This window comes from Equus caballus, chromosome 30, assembly GCF_041296265.1.
Source record: "Equus caballus isolate H_3958 breed thoroughbred chromosome 30, TB-T2T, whole genome shotgun sequence".
Lineage (NCBI taxonomy): Eukaryota > Metazoa > Chordata > Mammalia > Perissodactyla > Equidae > Equus > Equus caballus.
This window is the reverse complement of record NC_091713.1, coordinates 19,128,506-19,145,076: the sequence shown is the minus strand read 5'-3', so window position 1 is coordinate 19,145,076 and position 16,571 is coordinate 19,128,506. Positions and strand designations below refer to the sequence as shown.

At 38.2% G+C, this 16,571-nt stretch overlaps 1 protein-coding gene and 1 pseudogene across 4 annotated transcripts in view; one reads left to right on the top strand and one right to left on the bottom strand.

Moving 5' to 3' along the window:
• MARK1 (microtubule affinity regulating kinase 1) overlaps positions 1-16,571 on the bottom strand; it is a 122,856-nt gene that overhangs the window by 80,116 nt on the left and 26,169 nt on the right. The window lies entirely within an intron of this gene.
• Positions 10,362-12,042, top strand: LOC111771298 (HIG1 domain family member 1A, mitochondrial pseudogene; annotated as a pseudogene).

Here is a 16,571-nt window from a genome sequence, read left to right as displayed (position 1 = left end):
ATTATTTTAAGTGACTTTAGAACTGTATTTTGACTGTACATCCTTGGTGGAATATACTTTTAGACAAAGAACTGCTAAATATCATTCAGTAGTCTGATTAACAGTGATATTATTTTGAAACTATATAATATATATATACACACACACAAATATACAAAAAGAAAGAGAATAATTATATACTAATGCTATTGAAAGTTTCAGTATAAAATCAAAGTACAAATCATGCAATATTAAATTTGAAATAGAAATATCAGTATGAACTCATGCTTTTTCACTTTAACAAAATGTCTATTTCCTGACTCTGTCTACAAAAAAGGCCTAGACCACCCAGTTACAGTAGCACCTTCTTTAGGAAAATGGTTGATTCCAGGTCTGGAGAGCAGGAGATTTACAAAATAAACTTGGGATATCTTGTGCCCGAAGCAAGAAAGTTGGCAATTATTAACGGAGTTGTGTCAGACAGACACAGGAGCCAGCCTGACGGGGCTCCCAATGTTACTCAGCTATCTATTAAATAGTAGAGCTGGGGGGCCGGCCTCGTGGCCCAGTGGTTGAGCTGGCACACTGCGCTTCAGCAGCCCAGGGTTTCACCGGTTCAGATCCTGGATGCGGACATGGCACTGTTCATCAGGCCATGCTGAGGCGGTGTTCCACATGCCACAACTAGAAGGACCCACAACGAAAAAAATATACAGCTATGTACTGGGGGGATTTTAGGAAGAAAAAAATAGTAGAGCTGGGATTGAAAGCCAGGGAGTGAGGCTTCAGGAGTCACATTCCTAACTACTATTCTAGACTACCTCTCAAACAAGAGAAATTAAATTAAGAGGGGGAAAAGAGATGAAAACCAGAGACCAGAATAGAGGAAAAATATCTAACTTGACTTATGAGCATCTTTTGTAATAGCTGATCTCCTTCAAACACTGTCTTTACTCAGCTCTCACATTTTCCCCCGCCTGACTGCACCTTCTCAGACCTTGTTGTTTGCTTCTCTTCTCCCCTCTTCCTAATACTGAAGGGCCCCAGGACTTCAGATCTTCGTGTTCTCGTCTTCCCTGTCCACACTATACTAACTGTTGGTGATCCAATCCAGTCTCACAGCTTGAAATCACATGTATATGCAGACAACTCCAAAATTTCTCTCTCTCCCAAACTCCAGACTGCCACCTTGATATGCCCAGTTAGATGTCCATTGGTCTCTCAGCCTCAACATACCCCAACTTCATCTCCACCCCCAAGTCCCGCAAAACCTGCTCCACCACAGCCTTCTCCATCTCAGCTGATGACAAATCCATCCTTCCAGGCGCTCAGACCAAAACGTCTGGGGTCATCCTTAACTCAGACCCTTCCAAACCTCCCTCTCTCTCTTTCTCTCATCCCACATTCAATCTCTCAAGAAGTCCTGCTGGCTCTACCTTAAAAATATATCCAGAATCCAGCTCCTCTCACCATCCCTACTGCTACCACCCAAGTCTGGGCTACCTTTATTACAGCTTTAGCCTCCTAACAGCCTGGGAACATGTCACCCTGTTTCTAACCTTGCCCCGCTTTACTCAGTAAAAATCAAAGTCCTTATGATGGCCTGTTGAGCAGGACCAACAAAATCTGGCCCCCTATGAACTCTCTGACCTCATTTGCTACCACTCCCCTTCTCTCTCACCTTGATCCAGCCAGACTGGTCTCACAGGTGTTCTTCAAGCATGTCCGGCACACTTGTACAACAGGACCTTTGGTCTAGCTACTCCCTCCGCCTGCAGCCATCTTCTCTGATACCTGCTTGGCCAGCTCCCTCAGCAACTCAAGTCTTTCTCCAAACCTTGTCCTCTCGGGAAGGCTTATTCTGACCTATGTGATACCACATTCCCCCTTGCTCTACTTATTTATTTATTAGCTTTCTCTCCCCTCCCCGACCAGATAAGAACAGAGATTTCTCTATTTCATTTACTGTTATATTCAAAGTGCCCGAGAAAGTGCAAAATCAAGAAGCACTAAAAAGGTTCAAGTAAAATAACTTAACACAACTAAATATATCTATCATATTGTGGAGCATAAGTGGGTTATTCAAAATAATCTGTTCAAAAGAAAAAGGCTTTTACGCTGGTAGAGGGGTATACCTAAATTCACCTATATGCTGCCTTTAAGAGACACATCTAAAACAAAAGGAGTCAAAAAGGTTAAAAGTAACAGAATGCACCAAAAAATACCAGGCAAACATAAATGGATAGAAAACAGGAGTCATGTGGCAATCAAGAAAATAAGCTTTGAAGCTGGACAGACCTAGGATCAAGTAGTGCCTACGCCACTTATTAGCTATGTGACCCTGGGGAAGCTACCCCTCTGAGCCTCAGTTGACTCATCTACAAAATGGCAATATTATCTATACCTCAAAGGGTTTTTAATGAGAATTACATGAAACAAAGCATCTGGCACAGGGTCTGGCACATGATCAATACTGGAACCTAGTGTAATTATTGCCCTTGCTATATCCCAAAATGGAACAAATGCCTTTCAATAGCTCTGCTATCAGAAATACAGTCCTGATAAGAGCTGTTTTAAAACGAAAGGAACACCAGAGTGGTGATTCTAGCTTTCAGACATCTATTCAGGTATCTGAAGAGGCCTGAAGAAGCCTTTAATGTTGAAAGTCTTACCACATAACAGGAGCCTATGCTAACTATGTTTTTCCTTCCCTCTCAGGTAAAACAAAAAATACTTACTATGTCCTCTAGGAGGCTTCTTAAGTATTTTATGAGCCAGCAACTCTACTTCTAAGAATTTAGCCTAAAAATAAACTCCCATTTGTGAGGAATGTGAAATGACATGTATAAGACAGGCTTACTCACTGCAATAAAACATTTGTAATAACAAAAGATCAGAAATAAATAGCCATCAGTAGGAAACTTGGTTAAATATATCCACACACTAGCATACTAAACAATGTCTTTCTAAAAAGATCGTTATGTAGTGATATGGAATAAACTCCAAGATATACTTTTTTTTTCTGTTTTTTCTCCCCAAATCCTCCCAGTACATGGCTGTATACTTTAGTTGTGGGTCCTTCTAGTTGTGGCATGTGGGACGCTGCCTCAGCGTGGCCTGATGAGCAGTGCCATGTCCACGCTCAGGATCCGAACCAGCGAAACCCTAGGCCGCCGAAGCAGAGTGCGCAAACTTAACCACCTGGCCACGGGGCCGGCCCCCAAGATATACTCTTAAAAGAAAAAAATCAAGGGGAAAAAAGTGAGCATTATAATGTTGCCACTTATGTAAAGAGGGGGATCTATATCTATGTCTGTTTGCACATGCATCAAATGTCTCTGGAAGCAAACTCAAGAAACTAGGGACTAGATTAAGAAGAAAATTTTTCACTGATGCTCCTTTTCAATTTTTTAATTTTTTGCCTATTTGAATGTATCACCTGTCATCAAAAACATTTAAATAAAGTAAAAAGACTACTGAATAGTTAGTTTCTATCAGTGATAGGCAAATTAGATAAAGCCTGAATTTATTCACCAAATGTTAACTGAATACCTCCTAAGTGTTGAAGTTTTAATGTTCAATTTCATGACTTGACACCATAAGCAAAGATCACAAAAGCAGAAATAAACAAGTGGGACTACATCAAACTAAAAAGCTTTTGCACAGCAAAGGGAACCATCAACAAAATGAAAAGGCAACCTCAGAATGGGAGAAAATATTTGCAAATCATATATCTGATAAGGGATTAATATCCAAAATATAGAAAGAACTCATACAACTCAACAGCAAAAAAAAAACAATCCAATTAAAAAATGGGCAAAAGATCTGAATAGACATTTTTCCAAAGAAGACACACAGATGGCCAAGAGGTACATGAAAAGGTGCTCAGCATCACTAATCATCAGGGAAATGCAAATCAAAAAAACAATGAAGTATCACCTCACACCTGTTAGAAAAGCTAGTTTCAAAAGACAAGAAATAAGTGTTGGTGAGGATGTGGAGAAAAGGGAACCCTTCTGCACTCTTGGCGGGAATGTAAATTGGTACAGCCACTAAGGAAAACAGTATGGAAGTTCCTCAAAAGATTAAAAACAGAACTACCATGTGATCTAGCAATTCCACTTCTGAGTATTTATCCGTAGAAAATCAAAACAGTAATTTGAAAAGATACACTCACTTCCGCATTCACTGCAGCATTATTTACAATAGCCAAGGCCTGGAAACAACCTGAGTGTCCATCAACAGACGTATGGACAAAAAAAATGTGGCATATAGATACAATGGAATATGATATTATTCAGCCATAAAAAAGAATGAAACCTTGCCATTTGTGACAAGATGGAGGGACCCTGAGGGCATTATGCTAAGTGAAATAAGTCAGACAGAGAAAGACAAATACCTCATGATGTCACTTACTTGAGGAATAAAAAAAACAAGCTCGGAGATACAGAGAACAAGTTGGTGGGGGATGGGGAGTGGGAGATATGCGTGAAGGGGGTCAAAAGGGACAAATTTTCAGTTCTAAAATAAGTAAGTCATGGGGCTGTAATGTATGGCATGGTAAATACAGTTAATAATACTGTATTTGCAGATTTGAAAGTTGCTAAGAGAATAGATCTTAAAAGTTTTCATCACAAGAAAAAAATTTTGTAACTATGTACGGCAATGGATGTTAACTAGACATTGTGGTGATCGTTTAGCAATATATAAAAATATTGAATCACTATATTGTACACCTGAAACTAATATAACGTATGTCAATTATCTCTCAACAAAAACATTTTTTAATTTCATGATTTCTTTACTTGATGAATGCTGTGAATCTTAGGAAACACCATGCTTAGTCAAACGCGTTTACTGAGCATGGCAAGCACAGTGGACTTACATCTACTCCCATTACGTCCTTTCTCAAAAAAAAAATCTCTAGCAGTGGTTTGCTCTCAGTAAACTGCTTGATGGATAACAGTTTCAAGTGCAAATAAATTTTGGCCTACAGATGGAGATCCAAACTAGAAAATTCTAGTGGTCAGAGCTATGGTGAAACCGTGTGACTCAATATCATCCATTAATAGATCAACCAAGACTAAATAGCATAGATTTATGTCTTAAATGGTGCTTCTCTCATCTGGCTGCTCCTCCCTCACTTTGTCCTGACTCTTACTATCACCAGAACACACTGGAAACTACTTGTAATTGCTGAAAATAGGAATAATGACACTACTAGTCCAATAATAATAGCAGCCATTATTTACTCAACACTTACAGAGTCCTCTGTGATTAGTGCTTTTTTAAACATGATTTTATTTAATCCTCACTGTAAGCTTGAGAAGTTGATAACATTACCTACTTTACAGATGAGAAACCAGAAGCTTGGCAAGTAAGACAAATTGCCAGTGGCTACACAGCTAGTAAACAGTAGTTCCAGGAGTCAAAGCCAGGTATGGCTCAGTCTAAAGCCTATGCCCTCCAGGAGAATGCTAAGTTACCTCCCAAAACCTTCCTCCTATCCCAACATTACCAGTGTCTGAAAATATCTATAGCCGTCCTTCGGGACCCCTTCCTGAACTCAGTGCTTACAAGAACACGTGTCCTTATCAGCTCTCATTCACCTGCAGGGCAGGCTCTGCCAGCCAATAACTAAAAACAAGATGGCGGCAGGAAGAGGTCAAAGGTCTGGTGGGAGTTCCTAAGGCCACAGACAAGGAGAAATCCCATTTTATCTCTCACGGGCCACCACGACACGGGCAGTTCCTCCAGCAGAGTCCTCAGCCAGAGCTGTTGGGCTGGGGAGGCCTTTGCCTCCTTCTGCTCCCAATTGTATAGTTTGTTGCTCCAAATGCCCCTCTGTGTGGTAGATCCAAGACCAGGGGCTCACCAAGGAGCCAACCCTCACAGGACAGCAAAGTACAGGCACGCTCTCATCTGGCAGCATTTCCCCCTAGTCCTCAAAACTCTGAGGACGACGTCAACAAGTCGAGGTTACAGAGCACTTTACCACAGCAAGTGTTAAGGTAGTATTCTCTGGATATTACCATCGGGATACTGGTGGCCCCCAGGAGGACCTCACTATTGTGGCATCATCTGAAGTCGGTTGTTAGCTGATTGAGGACATTCACAGGCGCCAAGTGATGGCCACTGCTGAGAAAACTGATCATCCATGCCACCGCTTCAGTGCTCAGTGAGAAAGGAAGGGAAAAATATCCCAGGGATACGATTAAAATGTAGTCATTTCCCCCTTAAATTTTACCCATTTTTCACACCTACTATTCCATTCTTAAGGCCAGAGCTGTTGCAAACTATGCCTTACTGAAACATAAAAGCAGAATGGTACACACTTGGGATTTTGTATCCTTTTGCACAAAATAGGTAGCTTTGTTCTGACCTAAATTATAACATAAGCAGAATTTTCCTCTCTCAAAAAAGCAGAATGAGAAAAAAGGCGAAAACAATCTTGTAAAAAAGAGAATGAGAATAAAGAAGAAATCATTTTGGAGAATTTTCCCTTTGATATTTGAATAAACCGTCTTAAAAATAGAATTACTTCAGGATTGTTTAGTTTAACTTAACTGATGTTAATTGAGAACCTACAATTGTTGAAAGAATAAACATGATTATAAGAAATGACCCTAAATACTAAAGGTTAGTCGGAAAATCTAATACAAACAGTTTTGATATGACATAGTAATTAATAAGATAGGTACACACAGGGTGCTATTTTTCCATCAGCTAGAGTTGTGTCCTGACATTAAACAGTATTCTCAGGCCACCTGAGTTGTCATTCAGTAAATCTTCTTTTACCTACCTTGTACCATATGGGACCTATTTGGATAATATATATAGGAAACAATTTGCATATACATCTGGTCTTTCACCTTTCCAGCAATTATCACCATAATTAAATAATTAATTGTACATCCCGGAGGGCAGAAAAACTGCTGATTTGTTTGTCTCACATCAAGCAAAACACCTGGTCCAGGATCCCTGCCCTACAACAGGCTCTCGCATGTGGAATAAATGAGTGAACATCCAAAAATATACAGCCCAACGACCGGGCTTCCTCGATGCAATCTCCAATATTCACTAGATTACACACAGCTTTTAGTTAAACACAGTTTCACTCCAAGCCACAGAAAGAAGTTACAGACCAAAGAGTCATAAAACAAAAACTCTGAAGTATTTGTATTAAATGAAAATCCTAGAGAACAGAGAGAAATTAAATCCACAGACTATTTAAAAGCCATTTCATGCCATAGTTTCTACTTTTTCCTCTCACCAAACTAATGTTTTTAATAAATGAGAATATAATCCATTTCAACTTGGCAATCCTTCTCTTTTTTACTGCGATCCTGTAATAGAAGTGCTGATTTACAATGAAATCGACAAAAGGAAGACAGCACAAAGAAGGAGGACAGCATTCAGCCTGTATAAACAGGATTATCAGTTTTTTAAAGCAAAAAATGACTGGGTTCAAACAAAACATTTCCATTGAAAATATGATTCGATTATTCATTTCCGAAGAGTTTAGCATGGTGATGAAGAGAAATGGGTCTGGAGTCAGGCTGCCTGGCTGGAACCCCGGCACTGCAACTTATTAGCTGTGTGACCTCGGGCAAGTTAACCTGGGTCTTCCTAGCTTCCTACAAGTGGAAAACGATGTGAGGATAGTACTACTTCAAAGAGCTATGTTCAACTGTCACCCGAGTGCACGGAGGGGCCTTCTCTGACCACCAATTCTAAAACAGCCTCCCACTAGTTTCTCTCCACCCTTTAATTCCCCTTTATTTTCTTCGTATCACTTACTACTATCTAAAATTATTTTTAAAAATTATTTGTTGTCATATGACTTCCCCCATAGGAGTAAAAATCTTGTCTGTCTTATTTACCTCTATATCCCTGGTGCCTAGAAAGTACCCAATACACCCAAGCAGGAACACAATAAATATTTGTTGAGTAAATGGATGAATAATATACAACAGAGAGAGAGGTATTCTGTAAACATTCGATAAATGTTAGCCATTATTATTCAAATAAATAATTCAGGCTTTTGTGTTCTTTCTTTAAAGAATTTCCGTCACCCTCTTTGAAGGTTTCATTTACTATTCACCAAAATCAAGAATTACATTAACTTTTTCCTTCCACTGTTAGGAGCTGCCACTGGGACAGATTATTTCATTTAAGTCCACCTCAGACATTTGCTGGGCACCATACTAGGAACACATTTCTGTAGATACAGCAGTGAAAGGCAGTCCAGTTAGCCAAGAGACTTGCATCTTAGTTTAGTGCCTGCCTCCGGCCAAGTTTCCTACTTAAAGGCACTATGAGGAGAAAGGAGGATATGTACAGACCATAATTGAGTTAGGGGAGGTGGGAGTTTGTAAAGGGTGCTGACCACTTACTGGAGATCTCCACATAGTTCCATGTGGACCTTCAAATTCCGACTCATTATGGCTACAACTCTACCTTAGTTACTTTTTTTCTTGATAACACTATCACCAAAAGGCAAACTGGGTTACTGCCTAGGTTCTCAAATTTAAGCTGGTTAGATGCTTCTGAATTATTCCCAAATAGATAAAAGTTTACACAGGTCCTCAGCAAACTAAGGAAAATATATTTGTGTATGTAAATGTACATACACGTTAGTATAAGATTGCCAAAAGTTCACTCTCAAAAGGACCATCCCTTATTTTGAGGCCGTGTCCTTCTACTCATTTTGGTGTTAAACTGTCCTTTCTTTAAATAAGTAATTATGTTGATAGCTCATGGTGAGCTTCTCCCCACTTAATTGACAAACAAAAAGTTGGCAACAGCATCCCATTCCCAAAAGGTTTTTATTTTTGCTTGTTTATTTTTTACAAATTTTATCAGTGAGATTCTGAAATCCAGAACATCTAGAAGTAAACAGAACACAATTAACAGCTGCCTGGCCAAACTCCAAATGCAGAATACTTGGTCTTTTATTCATTGACACAGTGTCTCTTCATTCACGTAAGCCCAATTTTCATTAACCATTGTCTACTATTTCAGTAGATCTTAATTATAACTCAGATAATATTAACAAAATTTTTCTGACCAGGTGTTTGAAAACGGTATGGACCTTTCCCGAAAATGCTTAAGTCTTGTCATGCACTGACATAAACACTATAACCAAACTGTGCTCTTGACTTTGTTGTGTGTGACTTTTTTACTTTTCACACATCCTCTCTAAGTAAGCCTTGTCATAGACAAGCTGAGAGCATTGAGAGTATTCATTTTGATGTGGTCAACTCCTGTCCCCAATATCTTGCACTGGAATATTCAAAGCTTTCTTCAACCTCAAAATCTCTAATCCATGACCCTTCCCCATTCTCACTACCATTCAACCCTGTCATGTCCTCACTTATCTCTTTCCTCAGGTGATATGCCATGATCCTTTATTATTCTACTCCCTTGTAAATATCCTTAACTCCCCTCCTTTCCATCCCTCTTCAATATTTCCTTGGCAAACCCTTACTATTGTGAAACCCACGCATGCCCCTACTCCACACCTGTACAGCTCAACATTGTTAGAGACACATATACAAATGGGCTACCTGATTTCACTTACATTGTTGGCCACAAATCCCAAATGAGGACTCAACAGCAGCTGACAATCCTCTATACTTTGGGTACATTCACTTTACTCTAAAACTTTCATTTCATGAAAGCTTTCTCCTCCCTCGTCTTACATCCCCATTTGCCAACTGATGTTTTGTTTTATAGTTCATTAATAATACAAAACAATCGGAGAGTCACTCAGTTATTCACCCACATCAAAACTACAGCCTATCCACAATCTTCATGAGATGTCCCTGCTGTTATCAAAAACCAAAACCACCTCCCATGCTGTGGATCCTTCAGTCTCACCTTTTCAACGGCTTTGCTCCTGCACTTACTCTTGCTCACCTGCATCGTCAATTACTCCCTCTCAGATGGACTTCGTCCAATAGCATATAAACATACACTTGTATCTCATCTTAAAAGAGAAAATTCTCCCATGACCATATGTCCCCTTCCAACTATGGGTCTACATCTCTGCTTCCCTACACAGAAAAAGTTCTTAAAAGAAGTTTTTGTAGTTGTTTGTAAGTTGCTGTCATCACTTCTCAGTCTTTGCTTCAACCTACTCCAACCAGGTTTGCTTCCACTTTCCACTAGTCTTATCAAGGTCACCGGTTACTTCTATGTTGAAAAACCCAGCAGCTCCATCTGACACAGTTGACCCTTCTTTCTTTATTCTCTTGGCTTCTGCAACACAACGCTCTCCAGATTTCCTCCTAATCTACTAACAGTTACTTCAGTGCTCTCTGCTCCTCCCTCTCTAGTGCAAATGTTGGCATCCGCCAGGGCCCTGTTCTGAACACTTCTTTCTATTTTATTCATCTTTTCAAACAACTAGCTTTCGATGTTACTAATTTCTCTCATTTTTCTTTGATTTTTTATTTCATTAATGTCTGCTCTAATTTTCTTTATTTCTTTCCACTTTCCTTTATGTTTAACCTGTTCTTTAAGTTGCAAAACTGACCTGAACCTGTTTAGTTTTCTTTCTAAAACTAGCTGATTAATTTTTACTACCTTATTTCCTAATATGTACATTCAGGGTAATAAATTTTCATCTTAATTGTACTTTAGCTGAAATATTCTACATATGTTCAAAGAGAAGAGTGTACTCTGTCTTGAGGATACAATTCTACACATTTCCATTGAATAAAATTTATGCTGCTTGTTCAAATTGTGTTTATTCTTACTAATTTTATTTCTGTTTGCTTCATTACTTTTTAAAAATCTGTTTCATGCTTTTAAAAATTGTCTCCATCAATTTTTTTGATAAATATGTCAAATTTCTTGTTTTGTATATTTGGAGCTATGTTGTTACATACTTACAGACTCAGTAACATAGTTCCTTGTGAATAATATCTTTGATTATTTAGGATAATGACTTTATCTCTAATAACGCCCTTATCTTGCTGGTCTGATATTAATGTTAATATGCTAGATTTTTATGACCTTTTTTCAACCTTTGTCATTAAGTTGTAATGACTTTTAAATAGCTGAAGTTAGGTTTTATTAGTTTTTATACAAACTGAGAAACCCTTTCTATAGGAGAGTTTAATTCTCTTACATTTATTTTGTGATTATTTCATCTAATTTTTTTTTCCTTTTCCTCCTTCTACAAGATTTAGTTTAATTTTTATCCCCACTCCAAGCTGGTAAACATTTTCTCTTAAATTTTAAAATGCATAATATGCTGAAAAAAAAAATCCATTTTCTATCCTGCTTCCCAGTAACACAAGACCTCAGAAGTTTTAGCTCCAATGTTTCCCCTGTCATCTTCCGTGTTATTCTTATCTAGCAAGTTTTGTTCACTTTTTTCCCCAACATCTTAAAAATAAGCAATTGCTTTTTGTTGCTTTATAGTCAGTGTTTATTTATATTTATCAACCTGAAATTTCTTTGCTTATTTTAATTCATGCATCCAACTCCTTTCTTCTAGATTCAATTTCCTTCTTCCTGAACTACATTTTTTTGGTGGTTCAAGAAGAAAGGGTAGGCACAAGCCGGCTGGCAGCACACGAGGGCAGGGGTCAGAAACCGGTTGGAGGGTGAGCACTCCTGTGTTCTAGGAAGATTCTTCACTCACTATGTCGACCAACACAGATGTATCTCTTTCTTCATGTGATGAAGATCAGGGATCTAAACTTATCCAAAAAGCTAAAGAGGCACCCTTTGTCCCCATTGGAATGGCAGGGTTTGCAGTAATTGTTGCATGTGGATTATATAAATTGAAGAGCAGGGGAAATACTAAAATGTCCATTCACCTGATCCACATGCGAGTGGCAGCCCAAGGCTTTGTTGTGGGAGCAATGACTCTTGGTATGGGCTATCACATGTATCAGGAATTCTGGGAAAAACCCAAACCTTAGAAGAAGAGATGCTGTCTTGGTCTTCTTGGTGGTGCTTGCTTTAGTTACACATCTCATATTGAGCTTATATGTTTATGTTGAAAATAAATCATTTGGGTCAGACAATAACATGGTAATTTGAATATTGGCTTCCTTTCTTGCAGGCTTGATTTGCCTGGTGACCAGATTACTAGTAACTAGTTCACTAACTTAGGTCATTCAGGGGAGTCAAATTAGCACAAAAGAAACATGTCACTTTTAAATGCACTTGATAGTGGTAAAATGTCTACCTTCTTCCACCCTTCTGATGAAATTAGTTCTGAAGAAGACAACACACCAATCCTGGAGTACTCCCAGTTGCTGCAGAATAGCACATGCTTTTGATGTTATGTAGGAATCCTATTTACCCCAGTTAACTTTTCTGCCTGCCGTGTGGACTGATTGAGTGCTTTGGTTTTTAGGGCTAGTTGGCCCTTGAAGAAAAACCCTTTTAGAACAGTGCATGGAATATAACATCGTAAGCCTCCCCACAATGGACACTGTGTGTGTATTTAAACCAAACCTAAAAAGCTGATAACAGCTACTTAGAAGTACTATTTATTTCAGAATCAAACTCGTAAACGTAAGAGTAACTTAATTATGGATCCCAGTTTAGCTCTTTCGTAATTGCAGAATTTTATTTTTGCTGCTGTTATAGTAGAATAATTTTTAAATCTCATCTTGAAATAGAAATATGTATTTTCACTGCTAATGCAAAAGTAAATGAAAAACACCTTTTAAATGTGTGCAGTATATTTATATTCTCTGTAAGGATCATAAATGTTAAACTCAACAAATTACCTACAATGGAAGTGATTAATTTATGAGCAAGCTGGTTTGGTCAGGTATTATACACAGGTTTTGGTATACTACAGAATGCTTTACTGCAGTTGTAAAATTCTCTTGTCTAACCTGGATTTACATTCCATGGTGATAACATGGTAAATGTAGTGTTATTAAAGTAAGTGAACACAAAAAAAAAGAAGAAGAAAGGATATGTAGGTAGAAAAGATCTCAGTCTTTATTTCTCTGAAAATACATTTATTTTGTCCTTATTCTGAAAGGATCATTTAGTTAAGAGAATTTGAGGTTAATGGTTATTTTCTCTCACATTATGTAAAGATATTATCCCATTTTTTAATATATTATTATTGCTGATGAGAACTCTGCTGTCCATCTAACTGTTGTTACTTTGGAAATCGTGTTTTCTCTTTGACTGCTATTCAGATTTTCCTCCTATTTTGAGTTTGCGATTCCACTAGGTATAGATTTCTTTTTATTTATTCTACTAGGTATTTGGTGTGCCTCAATCTGAAGACATATCTCTTCAATTCTCGATAAGGCTCAGCCATCATCTTTTCAAATAGCGCCTCTCAAAGATTTCCTCTATTATCTCTTTCTGGAATGTCTATTAAATCTATGTCGTACTTTTTCATTCTATGCTCCATATTTCTTAATTGCTCTTTAATATCCTCAACGTCTATTTCTCTATGATTCATTCTAAGTCATTTCCTCAGATCTATATTCAAGTCCATCAAGTCTATCTTCGGCTAGCTATGATCTGCTCCTTAACCATTCTACTAAGTTTTCAATTTCAGTGACTACATATTTCATTTCTAGAATTTCTATTTAGCTCTCTTCCTAAGCAGCTTATTTCTTTTCACTCTTTCATTATGATTTTTATTTTTGCCTTTAAAAAAAATTACTTTAAACAAATTTATATTTTCATTTATTTCAAATTGTTCCATTCTTTCCACTTCTTGGGGTGGTATTTCTCTGGTTTTTTGCATTTATTAACGCTCCCCAAAGACAGTTAGTTTCCTCATGTAATCCATAGTGGGGTTTTTTATGGTGATAGTCCTATGAGCTCCAGATTTTGATTGTAATTCTACTAAGCACTTTTTCATCTGTTTCTACCAGAGTCTGCCAAAGTCATGAAACTACTTTTATGTTAATTTCTCAGTTTAGGGTTTCTATTCCAGACACGGCACAGAGTTAGAGTAACTTTTTCCTCACTTTAAGTTTAGGCCTTAGGTAGATGGCAAGCTTCCTTGTCAACTCCTTCAACAAGAAGAAGAGTTTTTCCTAGTTTTATTTGCATGGAGATGCAGCCATCTAGGCTTCAAGCCTCATACAGGAGGCTCATTTCTGCTCCCATAGCACAGGTGGTGTTGATGCCACATCTGCCGTCCCCCTGAGGGTTCCATACTTGACAATGCTTACACTAGATCCAAAAGCACTGAGGATTGTCACGCTGTTGGCTGTGCTCACCATTCTGGCTTTGATTTCTCTTCATTCCTGCCTCCTTTAAAGCCAAAGTTACATATTTTAATTATATTTAAGCCTATCTACATGTTTGCGGCAAGAAGGAAGGAACCATGTCAACTCAGTCCACCACAGTACTGTACTCGCCTCTTTTTTATAGCTACACATTTTCCCTAGGTGAATTTACTCAGTCATGTGACTTTCAACACTATCTGCACCATATGACTCCCAAAACTTTATCTCCACTGTAACTCTTCCTTGAATTTCCCTCTAACAAAATTTATATCCAGAATATATTTTTAAATACTCCTATAAATTAAGAACTTAAAGACAACCAATCCAATTTTAAAAATAGGCAAAGGATTTGTACATACACGTCACAAAAGAATACACACAAATGGCCAATAAGCCTACTAAAAAAGTATGAAAATGTAAATTGAAAATTACAAATGAGATACCACTACATATACCAACTAGAATGCCTAAAATAAAAAACACTGACAACACCAAATGTTGGTGAAAAGGTGCAACAGTCAGAACTCCCGTACACTGTAGGTGGGAGTGTAAAATGGTACAACTACTTGGGAAAATATTTTGCCAGTTTCTTAAGAAGTTAAAAATATGCCTTTGCTAAGACCCAACAATTCCACTTCTACGTGTTTCCCCAAAAGAAACGAAAATATAAGTCCAAAAAGACTTGTACAAAAATGTTATAACAGCTTTATTCCTAACAGCCCCAACTGGAAAGCACCCAAATGTTTATCAACAGGAGAGTGGATGAACAAATTTTACTATATTCATACAAAAGAATACTATTTGGCAACTAAAATGAGTAACTTGATACACACAACATAAATGATTCTCACACCCAAGATAAATGGAAGAAGTAAGGAAAATGCACTGCTTGATTCACTTATATGAAGTTCTAGAACAGGCAACTCTAACCTACAGTGACAGAAATAAGAAGAGTGCTGTCTATTTGGGGGAGAGTGCTGATTTGAAAAAGGCAGAAGTGAACTTCCTGGGATAATAATGGATGTGTTCTTTATCTTGAGTGGGGGTGGTATATATTTTTATCAACTCATTGAATTGTCGTGCCAAAATCTGTGCATTTCCCTGTATGTAAATGTTATCTCAATTTAAAATAACTACCCGTCAACCTTTTACTTAACTGTGACTCAAATGCCTGGTTTTTATGGGATCGTTAGATGTTTAGAAAGCTGAACACTAAATATATACATCCAGTTGTTCTAAATATACAAGGAATAAAAATATATAGATTTTTAGCCATTTTTTAGGAGACACAGACTATGTTCAGAGGCATTTCATTTGCCAAAGCTACTGTTTTGAACACTGTCCAAAATTTATAGAGAAAAACATCTCCTATGTGTTATCTGAACAAATTGTACAAAACCACTGCCTTGCAAGAGTAGTTCTCAAAAGCCTCAACCTTCTAAATGCACATCGCCAATTAACATTGATCAAAAAGAGCTCAAACCATCAGAAGCCAGGAATACCCTCATCCTCTTTGGTCACACACAGAGTCACTTATTAACCCTAGCCAGGTTGCGTGTTGTACAACTCCAGGGCATACCTTTCACGTTCCAATCCATGCGAATGATGCCCCTGGACTTGTACACAGTCACACTCAGTGGCCCTGATCTCAGCTCTTCCAAATGGGTAGTTAAACTGAGGCAGCAATTGATATGACTTTATACAAGCAACATAGATCAGCTTGGAAAGTTAAATGGTCAATACCATTTAATTGGTCGTACCGGTCATACGAGTAATAACAACTTTTCTGTACTCAACTTTACTGTGGTGGTTTGTACCGTCAACTTAGCTAAGCTGCAATGTTTCCCCCAAATTCCCTTCCCTATATGGTTGTGAGTTATCACCGGCCATGAGAAATTGGGCAATATTTGGAAGGCAGACCGTTATGCCCTGGATCTCAGTCAGGTGCTTTTACACCTCACACTGTGACTTGAATCAAATATAGTCACAGACTTGAGTTAGTTCAAAGACCTAGAGCCCCCTGAATGAAGGGAAGGCTACGTCCCTGAGGAAAGACAATGCTTTATACCCCAAAATGCATACTGTAAATCTTCCTCCTAGCTTTCTCCTAAAGGGAGTTGTGGCAGTTTACTAGGGTGACTACACATTGGAGATGTGGGGAAAAAATCCAAACTAACGATAACTCCTGAAGACCCAAAACTCCACTGCGTTCCACTAGTCAGAGCAGGAGCTTAAGCCAATCAGATGATCAGTGAACTTGTGGACTAGGCCCATTTCACAGTGGAACCAGTGGATCCCCAAATCTGGCCTGTGGTTACTTCCCCAGTTCTGGAATACACACACTCAGCACCTGCC